This window comes from Cupressus sempervirens, chromosome 5 (assembly GCF_028749045.1).
Source record: "Cupressus sempervirens isolate cs-2001-9-10 chromosome 5, ASM2874904v1, whole genome shotgun sequence".
Classification (NCBI taxonomy): domain Eukaryota; kingdom Viridiplantae; phylum Streptophyta; class Pinopsida; order Cupressales; family Cupressaceae; genus Cupressus; species Cupressus sempervirens.
In genome coordinates, this window is record NC_143122.1 from 296,992,993 (window position 1) to 297,011,926 (window position 18,934).

Here is an 18,934-nt window from a genome sequence, read left to right on the forward strand (position 1 = left end):
AAGGGTTGTGTTTTCCTTTCTTAGGTTTTCTAAAAAATTTTAACCCTTTTATAAAACCCTAGGTCAAAATCTTTCATTTTTATGACTAGTTGAAGCCCTTTCGAAATGGACTTTACAGTTTCAAAATAGGGATATGCAAATTTTTCTTCATTTGTTTTACAAAGTTGACAAAATTACTTGTAGAAATGGCTTAGAGAGAAGCAAAATTAATTGCACAAGTAGTAATTAAAGAACCAACTGCAAGTTAGTTGAAAGAATCCCTAAGAATGTTAGAAAGGTTGTTGAACCTAAAATGTATTTTGATGTTGGAAATCAATTCACACATGATTGGGGAAGTGTCTTTTTATTTGAAGAGTATACTATTATAAGGGTTTATGGATGCCCTCATCCACCCCATATCTTACCCAAATATGTCCCTGAGAGGCTAGGGTTTATAGAAGTATTTTGGTAGTTTATTTCCTTGAATAGATAATACTTAGGCAAAGGTGTCAAGAAGGGAACATTGCTATGCAAATGCACCAAAGTATGAGATTTTGAGATTGGAAAAAATGCCATTGAAGAAACCAATGAATTTTTGAGAAACTATAAATTTCCAACTAGACCAGCTAGAACCTATGACCCACTCAATGTAATTAGACATGCCTTGAAAAGTATGAGAGGATATAATCTTCCTCCTATAAAATCCATGTGGGAAGAAGATGTCATAGTTGATAGGCTTAATGAGGATGTATGTAGAGATAGGATGATTAAGTATAGGGGTATTGTCAGTTTTGAATATGAGATGAAAAAAGAAAATCCAACATTCAAAGATTTTTATCCTGATGAAGACTACTGGTCCAAATTGGATAAATGTGTGTAAAATTTTTGATGAGTTAGCATCTTGAGTTCCAGAGGCAATAAGAAAAAGGAATAGCCAGAGGAAGATCAAGCTAAAGAAGATATTCCTAAGAGTTATGAGTGCTCCGAACAAAGAAGCAAAGATAAAATATGGTTGAACTACTAGAGAAAGCCTAGCCCCCTGCGATTCAATACTAATATTAGTCTCTTCAAAAGAGATCAATCTTTCTTATTTTATGATCTAGTCTAACAAAAAAGAGGAACTACATCCCCAACCAATAAAAAGAAACATTCCACTTCTCATTACCAATGCTCTTACTTCTTCAACTGTGGGATGTTCACTATTTGCATCATAATCATGCAACCCTAGAATTAATTCTACAACTTTCTTAGGTGACTCTCCAGGCTACAATTGTAGGGCAAGTTCATTCTATTTTACTTTATAAATGAATGACTTAAATTCATCAAAATTTACAAATTCGTCATCATTTGTGAACTCCTCTTGTTGAATTATTCTTTCATCCAACATTTAAATTTGCAATTCACTCATGTTAGATATTTTCATTCTTGTTGTTCTTTCACAATGTACATTGTATTTTGGATTCCTAGTCAAGGATCTGAGTCCTTTTTAGGATTTTTCCTAGTATCTTTGGCCAAATCTAGGTCCTGGCCTGAAAACCTAGACTCTGAAAACCATCATTTGAGGGACTAAGTCATTTTTTTCTACATAAAATTGTGCACTAGTGCACCTATCACACCTCACTAGGTGTGCTAGTGCACCAAAAAAATCAAGGAAAGCACTTCCTATTTGAAGTACACAATAGCACAATTGTGTACCTTAAAGTGGTGCACTGGGTCCAGAGTCTATAAAACCTAGGACCCCCCTCCCCTCATCACCTTCATTTTCTTCACTCCAAGCTCCATGACCACATCAGTGTAGCTCCTTAGATGCATTGATGTTCCATGCCATGCCTTTCCTCCTTTGCTCCACCTGCACACACAACATAAATCAACAAACACCAAGTTAAAGTTGTGCAGCTACGCACCTTTTTTTTGCAAATAATATTTAAAAATTTTTTAAACCAAAAATTAAAAAAACTAACACCAAAGAAAGGCGAACTACTATACACCTATCTAGGTGCGTAGTTGTCCACCTTTACACAAAGCATCCCCTAAGAGATCAAGGGGTACACATTTAGCACACCTCATGAGGTGTGCTAATTGTACATCCCTTGCTCTTATAAAGTTTTTAAGGGTGCACAACTAGCACACCCCATCAGGTGCATGAGGTCTACACCGTTAAAAAACTTGTGCATAAGAGATAGTGCACCTAGCGCACCTTTAAGGTATGCTAGGTGCACTCTTTTTTGCATATCAAGGTTAGAAATTGAGTATTTTAGATATTTTTTGTCAATAAGGTTTTATGTGTTTTTTCATGTTGTCATTAGGGTTCATATTAATTATTTCTTTCTTTAACTCTAGACTAATAGATAGTGATTTTGTGTATATTCAATGGCTTCTTCGTCATCCTCCCTCACTACAAAGATGGTCCTGAAATCAGTGGTTTTCACATTTCAAGGTGTTACTGCAAAGTCGTGCTTTCAAGATGACTATTTAGAGATCTAGGAAACCAAACTTGGCCATATAGACTAGAACGCATTCCTGGTGTTATGCTATAAGCCCACAAAAAGGTCCCCTTTGATATCTTCTCTTATTCAATTGGGAGTAGTCAACATAGCTTCATACCCAGTACTGGTACAGTCTTTGAAGCTAATCATGACACTAGTGGAGAACTATGTTTCTAAAGAAAGGGTCATAAAGAGTATAAATGGATGAATCAGACTAGATCTCCACCCTAAGAACATAGATAAGGTACTCCATCTTCCAAGGGCAGACCAGTTTATCAGATTAACCTATCACCAAGAGGAAAGATGGTATAAAGAACATGTAGAGGAAGCATCTAAAATTGTCCTATCCTCATTGCTCATTAAGAAGAATCCACTTAGGTGAAAAGCAAGAAAAGTGGAAATGACAAGAGGCTACATGAAAGAGGATATTGAATATTCAATAATAATCTTGTGTAGAGTCATGGGGTTACTAGCATTGGGAGACCTAAACATATGAATGGTGCATTCTATTGAGACTATCAAAACAATAAAGATGGCAATTGATTGGGATTCCATTCTTAGTGAGAACATGGATGAGTAGTTGGTGATAGTTAAGAATAAGCATAAGTTTTACATGACATCTTATTTGGTGTAACTGCTAGTGTCAAGAGCCATAGACTATCTAGGGTTGTTCAAAAAGGGAAGTATGTAAGATGCAAATGAATGGACATATACACTATATTCCTAGTTGGAGAAGAAAAGGCTACCAAAGAACATCAAGGAATACAAGAGAGTGAATGATTCATTTATATTCACAATTATCTATTTCATTGAAGGGGATTATGGAAAAAGGATGTCAGATGAGGCAGTGGCCAAGATTTCAAAAGTTGGTGCTTATTACATCCAATTTTGAAAATTCACTTATTTGAGGGTAGAGAGTACCAATATCAATCCCAATAAGCTCCCTAGGTATCAAATTGATAGACTTATATTGTTGGAGATCACTCAACAAATCTTGTTTGCATATGATAGAGTAAGGAAGCAACATTAGATAACCTGGGTGTTGCCCATTACTGTTAAAGCATTTAGTGTGGTCTAGAGATAGGATATTTTATCTTTTGAATTTGATTGGGATCAATATCCTTTGGAAGAATATAATTCCCCTCAGTCCTATTTTGATAACATTGGAAGAGTGAAGTACTTAGCTAGTGAAACATTCCAACATGAAAATGCAATTGAGGACCATTGGATGAACATAATAGACGACTACGATATCTATATAAGGAATTATTATAGGATGACTCTCTATTTGGAAAGAAGTGCTTTGAAGATAAAGGGTCCTTTGAAGGTAGTACAACAAGATATTGAGGACATCCTTGATCCATTATATAATAGAGACAAGATTTGTGATCGATCCATCATGAAAACTGAGAATTATAAGGAAGAAAACTCAGATAATAATAATCGAGTTAGGTAAATCATTAAATTAACAAAGGATTGGATTAAGTGACCTTTACAACTCAATCCAATGCCTTGAGTAGTAGTCTTCCATGCTAAAACCTACCCAGAAAGAGGTAGACAAGATAAGGTAATAGTGCCCACTTTTATAGCTCAGTCTCTGATGAGGTTGGAAATAGTGCACTGACTTGACAGAGAAGTTGGATATTATAGAGCTCAGAAGGTTAAAGGCAAGAGGAAGAGAATTTCTCCCCAACAAGCCGAGCTAGAAGAGGAACCAACTTAAGCACCAACACAACCTGGGCTAGAAAATGTACAAGAGGAAAAAAATGTACAAGTTTTAGAGAATGTGGAAGCTACGCAGACCCAAGATAATCCTTAGGTGTCACTGACTAAAAAAGGGTAGGGAGGAACTAAAGAAGAAGTAAAAAAAGCTTCTCCACCTACTCAAGAGGTACAAGATTCTCCATCCACTCCTAAGAGAAGGAAGATCAAAACTTCAGTCAAGAGAAGATAAAAGGTGATTAGGAGACTTATTCCTTTTTGATCAGTACCAGAGGTTACCAAAAGGAGAGGAGGAAGATGATGATGAGGATGAAGAAAGATAATCTTCCTTTGAATCAGAGGACTCATCTTGCTAGAGCCATAGAGTTGGAATGGAGAAGGAGTTCCACCATTACACTGCCATCCATGCCCACACAACCTATTCATTCTACAACTTTTGAGGATGAGGTGCAATAGTGGATCAACAAGTAGGAGGGTGAAGGGGATGATGTCTTTTAGATGTCAGATTTTTATTTCATGCTAGTTAAAACTAGTTGGTGAGGGATAAAATAAGAGATAATCCAATAAATTAACCTCAATAGGAGAATTGGAGTCAGTTGCCATCTCAACCAAAAGGACTCAAAGTAGCTCCATCATCACCAAATTAAGCTATATTTTTCGTGGATAAAGGTTTAGTTACTCCTCTCCCTTTGAGTAATGAAGAAGAATAGGTCCAAGAAGAATATGAGGAAGAGCCAAAATAAATACCCACCAATGAGGTGTTAGAGGAAGGGAAAATAGGTGAGCATCCTCAATAGACTACCCAAGAAATAGAGGTGATCACTATGGAATCTATGGATACAAAGACTCTCAATGTGGATCTCTCACAAAAGGAGAAGACTCCAGAGAGGGGTGATAAGGGGAAGAGCATAGCAGAACAAACTACTTCATCTTCAAAAGGGAAATCCTCGATGGAACATGTTCCAAAATGGTTGAGGAAAGAGGTGATTAGAAAAAAAATGAAGCAATATTCCACTAAGGAAGAGGATATGAGAGAATTGATTGCAATTCTGAGGAAACCCGAGTCACCAACTAACGATTAATAGGCATTGGCCATTATCATGAGTGACTAGAATCATGATTTTTTTTCTCATGTTGCTATTTCTCCTCTGCATGTAGATGTTGAGGAATTGAATCCAAAAGATTATCAAATCAAGGAGGTTGTGCTTGGGAAACCCTCGTTGGACATTGCCAAGTTGATGGTGACAACTAGAATTAAAGAAATGTTTAGATACTTGGAACATGATGACACAAAATTGATAACAATTAATAAATAGAATGAGATCCTAAAAGGATATATAAATAAATTTGTTTCTCCCTTAGATCCTAAAAATCCTAAGGAGACTTTGAATGTAGGATTGGAGAGAATGGATAAGGAGACAATGCAACTTGATCCATTTTTGAAAGCTTATCAAAAATGGTGAGAAAATTTTGAAGAAAAAGGTATGCAGATTATATAGGGAAATCTTAAACTATTACACCATATGGAGGATAATGCAGATAAACTAGTGGCCATTTTGAACCAGGATTTTGGTTTGATGGACAAAATACATACTTGGGGCAAAGACTTGCAAGCACTACAATCAATTAAGGATCAAAGATATTAAATGCTAATTGAGGTATATACAACAGAAGAGTTAGATAAAATTGATTCTTAGAAAGAGAAGATTGTGGATGGAAACAAAATAATGGAAACATTACATGCCAAAATTTGCAAGCTCAAGGATCAAACCCAAGAGAAAATTTTGGAGGCAGAGAAACATTATGGTGGTGCATGCTTAGATATTTTTGAGGATGATTAAAGGGACAAATTGATGACTGTAGAAGCAGTTGTTGAAAAATTATGGAAGACTTTTGAAGAAGCTTCTAATGATGATGATATTAGACAAGCAACCAAGATTGAATAAGCATTATTAGACTTGGATGTGAAACTGGGAGATTTCACAGAGATTTGCATTGATGCGAGCAATTATAGATAGGAAGTGAAGGACAAGTATGAAGCCTTAGATTTTTCAGATGTATCTTAAGTCACTAAGATTATTGAGAAATTCAAGAACAAATGCCCAAACCTAGCTCTGGTATGAAGGGGAACAAAACCTAGAAGCTAGAATTTTAATTTTGACACTTGGTGAAATTTACATTTTTTGAACTTGCTTCTAAGGTGTGTAGGTGTGCTAGGTGCACTACTTTTGAGATGTTATTTTTCAAAGGTGCACTAGAAGTTTTTGAAATAATTTGAGGTGCATTGATAGTTAACTACTAGTTTTAAATTTAGAGGTTTCCATGCATTGGAAACACATTCTGATGGCAATTTAACTCCTATAGACACCCAGTGAAGATGGAGCTTCTATTTTTGGCACTTATAGAGACTCCTACATCATCTAATGGCTTTCTCTTTCTTATTTTCTCATGTTTTCTTTGTTTTAAGACATGTAAAGGCTCATGCATCCATTTAATGACATAAATATGGATGGAGTCCTACTAAGCACCAGTTAGAGAGTTAGTTTGAACATAAATAGATTTTTTAAAATTAATTTAGAAGCATATATTTGCAAAAATATATCTCTCACTCTCAACAAAAATTGAGGAGAATATTTCTTATAAATTCAAGAATGTAATATGTATTCCAGGCTATTATTTTGATGCAATAATATATGCTATTGGTGCTCGCATTTGGAGTGCAGTGATTCTTGCCTAAGTGTGTTACATTTTGTGAATATATGCCCATGGAGTGTAATTGAGCCAAGAATTTCATTGCATTATTTTGATTGTGCAGTATTTTTATTCTAGTATTTTGTATGGATCTATAAATTCCATTGATGTACTTAGTTTGAGAAGATATCATCTATATTGTTCCTACATAGCTTTTTGTCTAGCATGAGTGCACTTTTCATGGCCTTGTGATCTGATGAAATGTAAAAAATCTTACAGTTACTAAATTCTCATTGACAATTGCATCAGTGTAATTAAGTGTTGCTCCTATTTTCATTGGTTACCTACTGATCTTTTCAAAGGCTTAACTTGCAAATGTATTTTTTCTTGTAGCTTATGTCCATTAGGAATTTAATTTTCAAATTATTTTCTTAAACTTCTCGTTACCCTATCTTCATTATTTTCTTTTATAAATGCTTGGATAAAATTATAAATTCATATAGTTGCATTATTAGATTGCATTCTTTAAAAAATAGAAAAATAGAAAAAATTATTTCTTTTGTGTCATTATTCTTTTGAGATAGCAAGCAGATTCTTCATCTTATCTAAATTGTTTGAACCAACAAAGGCCTCCCTATGAACAAATACATTTATCTTCAACTGAGTAGATTCTAGTAGGTCATAAGATCACTCAAAACCTTGGAGTTGATCCAAAATTAGCTTTTCAAGAGTGGAGTTTGAAAAGGATTCTTGTCATTAAGCATCATTCAAAATGATAGCTCAATAGAAGTGGTGCTAGAAGGAGGGCTCATAACATTCGAAAAAGAAGAAAAAACTTGCAATTTCTAAATTTTGCATTTTTTTACTAGTTCAAAATTTTTTTTGAGCTTCTGAGCTTTCAGGGTGCACCAAGTGCCCAAGTGCACTAACTTCCAAGGTTCACCTTATTTTTGAGAAAGTGTACTTCTGTAGCAGTGCACTTTTTTTAAAATTGATGCAAATTGGAAGATCCTGATCCATAATCCTTGTTTCAACTAGCTTTAAGATCTACACCAAGTGCACATGAGTTCCTCAAAATTAGCCATTTTTGTAAGCCCCATAGTGATAAAGGATTACCTCTAATTCTATAATTTCCATTCAACATTTTGTCATCTTCTTCAGTTTTGCCTCCACAAAAACCACCCATCATTCCACCAAATCCTCTAATGACCTTTTTTGCAAATGTTGTAGACTCACTAATCAACTTGATAGGTGTACTCAATGATATTCCTAAGAATCTTGAGAAGTTTTTCCCAAGGTTCATCTATGGAGAGACACAAAGTTCTAAAGATCACATCAAGGTATTTAAGGAAATTTGCAACTAAAAGTAGATTGCTAACGAGAATGTGGTTCTTTGCTTATTCTTGTACTCTTTGGGGGACATTGCCTTTAATTGAGATGTTAATTTTCCACTAGATGTATTGGAGATTGGGATACTTTCGAAAAATAATTCTTGGAACAATTCAAAACCTTCATCAACCCAACTATAATACATCAACGATTCATATCAATCAAAAGGGACCCTGCTAAGATGGTTTTGCTCTTCAACCATCACTTTCATATGGTATACTGCAAGTTGGAAACACCATAAACTATACCAGTTGAAGCCACTATTTAGATTTATCTAGATGCTATGGACCATCTTACTATTGGAATTACAATTGGAAAGGTAAACTTCTAGGGGGGATGAATTAGTAGTTTAAACTTGGACCCATAAAACTTTCACCATACATCCATCTTATGCATTCAATGTATAAACTAAAATAAAGTGCAAAGAATATACATTTAAATCATGTAAACACATAATCAATCACATACACATGTAACACTAGATATGATTACCTAGAAACCCTCCAAGTGAGAAGATAAAATTGGGGTGGGGATGACACCCACAAATCTTCACTACTTTTGTAATAAAGTGTATCCAATTAAGGTTACAACACTTTGACCATGAAACATGATCTACCTTGTGAAAGGTCTACCCTATTAAAGTCTTACAAAGATTGTTCGGTCTCACCTTAGAGGATTTCAACACCCCCGTAGAGGTGTGCCTTGCTAGAGGATGTTAACTCACAACTAAGTAGGCAACCTATTAAAGGATTTCATATAGCCTTTTAAGACTACTCTATTAAGATATTTTGACTAAAATCACCTATAAGAATGTCTTAGCTTTGATCCTATGGTTAGCACCTACTTGCTTGATAACATATCACCTCTAAACACCTGTCTTCTTGATCCTTCTCAATCAAATATCTCTTTTTTGTATACACTTCTGTATCCTCTATTCTGCTCTAACTAATTTTGCAATGTTGTATCACTTCATAGCTCTTAAGCCACCATGAATTCTCTATTTGCATATACAAACTTCTCTTCATCACTCCTTCAATGCCTTACACACTCACTCATTCTCTCTCTCTCTCTCTCTCTCTCTCTCTCTCTCTCTCAAGAGTTTAGGGTTTTTTCTTCCTTAAGAAAACTCAGGTGACTTAGGGTTAAATATGAATCTATAATTGAGATTCATCCATTTTTCCACTTAATCCTTACCATTTTCTAATTGGATACATGTAATTTCATAAGGAATCCAATTTGAGATTTTTCCTTATCTCCAAAATATCACAATTCATTCTTAAGTCAGCTCGAAAATGGTCTACATATTTGTTTGTGCCTTTACAAACAAATATATCAAAACTGTGTAACTTGGCATCTGAAGTCTTTGATACTTAGCATATACTAATCTTTATATTCTAATTCGGCATCTGTAATTCTCAACATCCACTATTTACTCAGCTCCTAAATCACTCAGCATGGTTTGTCTACTCACCACTTGAGTGACTTAGTACATGAGTGGCTTGGCACTCATTATGACTCATCATGGTCTATAATATACATGTTGTGCTCGACATGTACTAACAGTTCAACACGAACTAAGTAAATAACTTATGTGTGTTGACACTCACTTGTCAAAACCAATATGAGATCAACAATCTCCCCCTTTGACATGAGTGTCAAAAACACTTAAATATACATTAATATCCTTGATCTCTCAAGCATAAAATATCTTAACTTGACTTATATACAAAACTTCAAAATTTTAAAATTTTGCACTAACTTAGATACCTTAAAATTATATAACTCCCCTTGAGTTGATATGTCCATTCTATAACCAAAATTTTGTACTCCTTCTGAGTAAATATGTCTCATCTAATACTATTTTACTTGATGCTCTATTTTGTGCTTGCCCTTCCCTTATCTTGTTCTGTTTTTACTCTATTCCTTCTCTTCTTTTGCTTGCTCTTCCCCATTTCTCATTCTCCTCATATCTTCCCAAAAAAAAATTCTTATTCTCCACCAAAAATGTATGTCTCCCCCTTTTTTCTTTACTCTCTTCCTTTGTTCTTTATTCTCTCCATTTTGACTCTTATGTCAATCGGTTAAACACCTATTGTTTTTTTATCTAGAAAAGGTTTGTGGACATCCAATATCATCTTGAGAGTTGCATCCCAATTCTCACATGCTACATTCAATGACTTGATTTGGATTGCTAGCTCGATAGCAAGGTGGACTAGACCATCTAAACTCACATGCTACATCCAATGAATTGATTTAGATTGCTAGCTCAGCAACAAGGTAGACTAGCCCATCTAAAGTAGAAATATTTGGGCCTTTCTTCATTAGGGTTTTAGCATAGCCTAGCTCCTTGTGCAAAATTTCCATGTAGGGGGTGAGGGTTGCTTGGATGCTAGTTAGTTTGGCCCTTATGTTGGCCTCATCTATTATGAATACAACTAACTAAATCTGTGTTTGAAGTAATAATCTAAAATGCTTCTCACTCTGAGCTGGGTTCGCTGGTAGTTTAGTAGCTAATTTACTAATTTGGCTCTCCAAAATCTTGGGTGAAGAGTGAGGGATTACATAATTTGGTTTACAATGAGAATATGTTCTCAACTATCTTCTTCACATCCTCAACCTTAGTTGCCAATTCAACTTGTGTTAGTGCTATATCACCACATATATTTTCATTTGTGTTGCTTTGAAACTTCTTTTTTGACCATTCAAGTAATTTAGTATTTGTATCCAAATCTTCATTACTAACCATCTCCACTATGTCTGTCATTTGTTCCATTAGTTGCTTGGTCTCATTAGGAGTTGGTAGTCTAAATGCATCCAAAAAGATGTCTTTGATGCCTTGGAGTGCTTGCTTTTTCCTATTCTCCCTTCTAGGATTTTCCTGATGCTTTTTCCTTGCTAGGGCCTATTGCAATATGCCCATCTATTGTATGGTGGTCATACTTAGGAAAAGTGATTTCTTCATCTAGGCTCACATCTCTGTACCAGATCACTTCTTCTACCTTTGATGAACTTGGGCTTGGCATTGCGATCTACAATGGAGTAGCATTTGTGCTTGGCTTATGAAGAGTGGTAGTGGAAGGAGTGCTAGATGCTAGTAAGGTTACTAGGGCTTGGATGGAAACTTTCTCCTTCACCTTAGATTTCATCCCACTCTCTTCAGGCTTTCCCTATTCTGCCAAAATGACTTGACTTGTACCTTGTCCTTGTGTTAGTGGTGTAAATAAGTCTATTTGACCCATTTCTTGTTTTTCTATAGTAGCAATCTTGATAATTGTATCGACCTTGTTAGATGTATCTTTTGGTGTCTGGATCAAAGGTTGTACATCAGTGACTAGAGGGATGATAGAAGGGGTTTCTTGTGGATTCATCTTTTCCCTTGTAACATCATTCATTGACTTTTGTAGGTCATCTACACTTACCAAAACATGATTGTCACAAAGTTTGGCCTATAGTGTGGACTAAACTAAGATCTTCTTCAAATCATCTTGAATAAAGGGATTTATTTTCTAAGTTGATAAGTCAAAAACATCATTGACATTTACTTTTTTAGTGTTCATGCTTGTGACATGTAAAGGACTGACACTCGACAATTTTGTGTCTTGCACACTTTGTTCTTCTGGCTAATCTGGCTCAGCTGTTGCTTTCTCATCTACTTCCATTCCTATTCCTCCTCCAATAGTGTCATCTTTTTCATCATTTTCTTTATCATCTTTCACTTAAATGGGTTCTTCCTCACCTTCCTTTGTTGTAGTCAATCCATAAGTTACTTTCCACATCTAAGTGGTCTTATTGACTACATCTTTAATGTTATTCTACAAAATGTTGAAGGCTTTGTATTTAGGTATAAACCTAACTACATACTTCTTCACACCCTTAGAAATTTATGCCTTGGTCAATTCAAGCATCACTTGGGCTAGAGATGTTTCTCCTATTTGTCTCTCCAAGTTCAAGCAATAGTGTCATTTTTTCTCAACTCTGTTAAACATAATCTTAGGCATTAAGTTGGCAAGTTCTAGTGGAGTGGTATTGAATTTTTCTATCCTAGCATATATGGCTTCCTCCACTTGATTTTTCTCCACTTTACCCAAATTATCAAAATCAAAATGATTTAATCCTAATAGATTTGTGCAATTTCTAACATTTTCACATAAATTTTCAAGATCTGACAAAGGATTATGAATCACCACCTTAAATTGGTTGTTGTCATCTGACTCTATTTTCTCTTCATCAGAATATGCTTGAGAAACATACTTTCTTCTTGGTCTCTTCTACTCTCAACCTCCTTGTTCTACTTATTTTGTCTTTTCCTTGGCCTTTTGTGTAGTTATATGTGTACTAGCTCTTGTAGTAGGTGTAGTGGGCTTGGATTGGCTAGGTTTGATAATTTTCTTAGCCCTTGCCATAGGTTGTGCCTTGGTCTTCCTCTTCTTTGGCTCGATAGGAGTAGGTGCTTCCTCATCTTCTTCTCCCTCAAAAATTTTAGTCTCTTCCTCTTCTTGGTCTTCTCCCATGCCCTGTGTCAATGCAAGAGGTGCTTGTGTTTAAGTTTCTTCTTCTTCTTCCTCCTAATCAAAACCCTCTCCAAATCTAGCCTTTAATTCTTCACTAACTTCTCTTTTTTCTTCATGGAAGAGGTATTCTTTAATTCCATGGTAATTTTGGACTTTACCATTTCATAGTTTCCAAATACCTTCGTAGTTTTACCCACCTCTTCTACCAGTAGAGTTGCTATAGCTATAGAGGCCTCATCCATATTTATTTCATAACCAAGTGGCCTCAACCATCTTACTCTTGGTGTATCAAATTGCACAAATGTATAATCCATCCACAAGAAAACATACATCATCATAGTGTTTCTCAACTAAGGATACTAGTATTATTAGCCTCTTCTTCATTGTTTGCTTAAAATATTCAAAGTAGCTAGTCATTAGGGATTCAAAATTCTCTCCTAACTACTCAATGTACTCACCAATCTGCATTACTACTAATCTATTTGTTTTCCATCCCATAGTGCCAAATGAGAGAAATGAGATTTTTTTTTTTGTCCATAAAAGCATATAAAAATCAAAATTGAACCAAATTTGCATTGTACACTCTTAGTTTTCCTAATTTCTCCAAGGTTCTCCATTAGTTGTTGAAGTTGTAGCTCTGTTAGATCATATGTATGATCTTTCTTGACAACCTTGTATCCAACATCCACTACTATATAAGGCACACTATTTAATCTATTAGATTGATAGAACTTATGTGATATTACCCTTACAAAAAAATTTATTAGAGGATCAGTGATTGTGTCTATTGTCATGCCTCTCTTGTTCTAGATAGCTCTAGTGTTTTTCTCAATCACTTCCTTTGAATCAATTCTCAATGTCTTAGGTTGATCTAGTGTTGGCTAAGGAACAACACTATGGATTAGTCTCTTAGTTATTTTGATAGTTCCATTGTCTAGCCATAATGAACCATCAGAAATTTGGCTAAGCACTATCCTAATCCACTCTTTCTTGAATACATTTAGAAAATCTAGGGCTCATGTTAATACCTTTTGCTCAATGATTTTGAACTCTTCCTTCAAAACACCATTGTTAAAAAGTTTTTTACATGCCTCCCTAATCTCCATGTCACCAATGCTTCCTATCCTACAGTTGTAGCATTTTCTCACATCTTTCAACATTATCACATTCGGTGAAATCATTGTCAATGTGCCATAAGGATCTTGCTTATATGCAATGTCAAGAATAGCTTTGAAAATGGGCTACTTGACTTCATTACTTACTAAATAGACATTCAAAAATTTCTTCCCCTCTACATTCTTCAAACTAGACAACATAATGTGAAACTAGGGTTTATGATAGTTTGTAACTCAACTCTTGATAGATACCTTATAAATTTTGATGAACTAGTGTAGATTTGTTTCTTAGATCTTTTTGCAACCACTTGGATGGATTTCTAGATTATCTTCTTCTCTAATCACTCTTGCTTGAATTTGAAATTATGTGAAATGAGCACCAAATTGATCAAATACCCTTTGAAAACCCTATAATTAATGCTAAGTTCTTACACATCTATAAGCTTGGCATTAACCAATTTTAGGCTCACTCAACATCCATTGACATTTCAATCACTTACAAATTGCTATGATCTCGACATGAACTAGCTAGTTTGTAAGCTTGGCATCTTGTAGCATTTCACTTGACACTCATAGGAAAATTTTCATGCATGGAAGTAACATGAAAAACTTAAAGATTTAACTTGAATTTCTAACAACATCTTGCATCTTTGTTCATGCTAATGTAATCCTTTTAGTACTAGATTTATTTGGAATTGATGTATGATATAATCTTTAAATATTAGTCCCACATATCTTTTGATTGCCTAGTTTGATGAGGTGTGATCACTTGACCCATTGGGTGAAGTGATCCCTTCTCCATTTGATGTACTAAAATCATCTTTCTTCTTCCATGTCTTATTCATCTCATCTTTGATGTGTTCAACATTTGTCTTGCCTTTGACTTGGTTGGACAATATCTACTAATGTGACCAGTCTTCAAATAGCTAAAACATGTAGCTTGACTTAACCACCTTTGGTAGTTATCACTAAAGTGTGTCCTAATATAATTCTTAGGAACATGTTCATATTCTTGACAATAATGAAAGCTATATCTTGTATTATAATCCTAGTTATAAGAGTTTCCATTGTTCCTTACCTTTGTTTTCCTATCTGATGACCACATGCGTTTGGATCTGCATTCAAAATTGCTATGACCATACTTTTGATAGTTGTAACAATATCCCTCAAATATTTGTGTATGCATGGTCTATGTTCTACATTCATGTGCTTGATGACCTTGCTTGTTGCACTTATGAAAGTGAACCATGCTCTTAGGATTGGTATTCTAGTTTGTGGTCTTGCTCTTGCACACATTAGTAGTATGTCCTTTCTTACCAAAATTATGATAGGTAGGTTTTGAGTTCTTACCTTTGTTGTTTCTTTCTTCGACACTTTTGGATGATTCTCCTTCTTTAGTACTTGTGTATCCCAATCCAGATGTATCATTATTGGATCTAGGGGATCTCAATAGTTGCTGAAAGTATTTGATGGCTTCATTAGACTTGTTGAAACTTTTAACAAATTCTTTTTCCCTCTTTACATCACTCTACAATTGCTTATTCTGTAGTTTCAATGTAGTTATCTCAATGTCCTTGAAATTCAATTCATAGTTGGCATTCATCATGTTTGACTTAGAGTATCCAATTGCATGTTGGAAATCTTAGTTACCTCTGTTGACTTCCTTTCTAGTCTATTGGCTGAATTTCCTTTGTATTCTTCAATCATGGCTTTTTCTTCTATGGCTTTCTTTTTCTGTTCAGTCACCTCACATAGCAGTATAGCTTGTGATTCTTACTCTAACTTGATTTTTGATTTCCTCAGCTTGGACTCTATTCTTTTCCATTAGATCTACAACTACTACATCAAATTCATTGGATTCTCCATCTGCAAATAGCTTAGTAGTGTCTATCTCTTTATATTGTGTATCATTCTCTGCAATAGAAATTTCTTTCCTTCTCTTCAAGGAATTATTTAAGCGTTCCCTTGCTTGATTTAGTTGATGTAGAATGAGATATATTTCAATCTCTTAATTTTCAATAGTCTTTTCCAACTTGTAGACTTCCATTTCAAAATCTTTCCTCAAAGCTCCAAAGCTTCTCTTTTAGAGAACAAGGCTCTAATACCAATTGTTGGAATTAAAATAGGAAAGGTAAACTTTTGTGGGGCAGTGGAGGAGGGGGGTGGTGAATCAGTAGTTTAAACTTGAACCCGTAAACTTTCACCATACATTCATCTCATGCATTCAGTGTATAAATTGAGATAACATGTAACACATATACACTTAAATCATGTAAACACATAAGCAATCACACACGCATGTAACACCATATATGATTACCCATAAACCCTCCAAATGAGAAGTTAAAACCGAGGTGGGGATGACACCCACAAATCTTCACTACTACAACAATAAAGTGTATCCAAATAAGATTACAATATTTTGACCATGAAACATGATCTACCCTATGAAAGGTATGCCCTGTTAAAGGCTTACAAAGACTATTAGGTCTCACCTAGTTAGAGGATTTCAAAACTTTGTTAGAAATGTGCCTTGATAGAGGAGTTTAACTCACAACTAAGTAAGCACCCTATTAAAGGACTCCATTCAACCTATCAAGACTACTCTGTTAAGAGATTTTGACTAAAATCACCTGCTAGAATGTCTCAGCTATGATCCTTTGGTTAGCACTTTCTTGCTTGATAAAAGATCACATATAACATTTGTATTCTTGATCCTTCTCAATCATATGTCTCTTTGTTGTATACACTTCTCTATCCTCTGTTCTGCTCTAAATGATTTTTCAATGCTGTATCATTTCATAACTCTTAAGTCACCATGAATGCTTTGTATTCACATACAAACTTCTCTTCTTCACTCCTTCAATACCTTACACACTCACTTATTCTCTCTCTTTCTCTCTCTTATGATTTTAGGGTTTTTCTTCCTTAAGAAGACTTAGGTGACTAAGGGCTAGGTATGAATCTATGACTGAGATTCATCTATTTTACCACTTAATCCTCCCCATTTTTTGATTGGCTGCATGTAATTGTATATGGAATCCAGTTTGAGATTTGTCCTTATCTCCAAACTATCGTAATTAATTCTTTAGTCAGCTCAAAAATGGTTTACATAGTTGTTTGTGACTTTACAAAAAAAAATGTCAAAACTATGTCACTCAGCATCTGAAGTCTTTGATGCTTGGCATATACTAATCTTTATAATCTGACTCGATATATGTAATGTTTGATATCCACTATTTACTTGACTTTTGAATCACTTAGCAATATCTATCTACTCAACACTTGAGTGACTCAGCACATGAGTGGCTTGACACTCACTATGACTTGGCATGGTCTATAATATATATGTTGTGCTCGACATGTACTACTAGTTCAACATGAACTAAGTAAATAACTTAAGTGTGTTGACATTCACTCGTCAAAACCAATTTGAGATCAACACTTACTACTAACTTTCTAAGAAGACTTCCTATAGAAAATATCAACACATTAGACAAAGTCTTCCTAGAAGTGATTACCTTCACCAAGAAAGCCAATCCTAATGGAAGAGGATTAATGCATTCAACTCAATCTATTACAATGATGCCAACATATCTTATTGGAGCACCTATTATGCCTAGCCAATTCATACCTATGAATCTAGTTCCATTACAATAGGCACCAACTCCACAAAACCCAACTTTAACATATCCAGGATATGAACCTCCAAAACTTGCTTTCTTTGAGCAAAATGCAATTGCTTCCATTGAGGTAGACAATAGTTTTGCCTCTAAGTTTGGTCAAATGAAGAAGACCATGCCATAAATGAATAATGATATGACTCTCTTAAGGTTGTCACAATGATAGAATAACAACTTCCAAACAAATAATGTTGGTCCTTACAACAACAATTATGGTCTGAACTATAAAAGGAATTTTAGTGGAAACAATAATGCAAGGAACAACAATGCAGGAAACAATAATCGAGGAAACAATTTTCAATCCTCCTAGTCATAATAATGGCTTCCAAAGATAGAATTGACAATGGAACAATCATCTTAATAATGGAAGCATTCTTGCAGATAATAATAACAATAATGTTTAGTATGTGGACATCAATCAGTATGATGATGGTCAAAATGCATCTAATAATGATGGTTCACATTACAATGGAAATCAAGATATGACTAAAAATTCACAAGTTAATGACAATGTGCCTCCTATGCAATTTAATGTTATGCTACTAGAATGCTATGATTCTACATAGAACATATAGGTGGAATAACTAGCCAATAAAGAATTTTCTTTTCCATTCAGTCAAAAACTAGACATTCAACCTAAAGATATGCTTTCCTTTCATAATGACAATCAAAATACTTACAATTTGAAAAGTAGAAAAGAACCTATTACAGACGAGATTCCTCTAGCATTAAAACCAACTCCTCCAATCTGAGAGTGAGTAATAATATGGTACCAGTTAGGCCCTCATATGGAGGACAACAAAATCAGAATCAAGGAAATGTGCCAACAGTCTTGAAAAATCCTACTTAGTCTACTGAAAAGTATAGTGTGATGGAGGATTTGAAATGAGAAAAGCCCAACATGTCCATATTTGACATGCTGCAAAACTGTCCTCATCAAAAAGAGGCACCGATGAAGAGTCTTGATCATACAAAGGAACCCCATGATGTGATTACTATTCCTCAAAATGTAGTATCTCAACAAGTCAATGCTTTAGAGGCAATGCCAACTACGTTTAAAGACAAGGTTGAGGTACCCCCATTTCTACTTAGCATCAGGATATATGGGAGAATCTTCATAATTCCCTAATTGATTCAGAAACCTCTTGTAATATTATGCCGTTATTGATAGCACAAAGGTTGGGAGTCACTCCTCAGCCTTTGAATCATATAGTAATACAATTGGATAAAACAAAAGTGAAAGTCATTGGTGTGTTGAAAGATGTTTGGATACAGTTGATAGTTGACCCCCAAATTCAAGACATCATAAATATACATGTGATTGATGTTCTTGAAACATACAGACTATTATTAAGTAG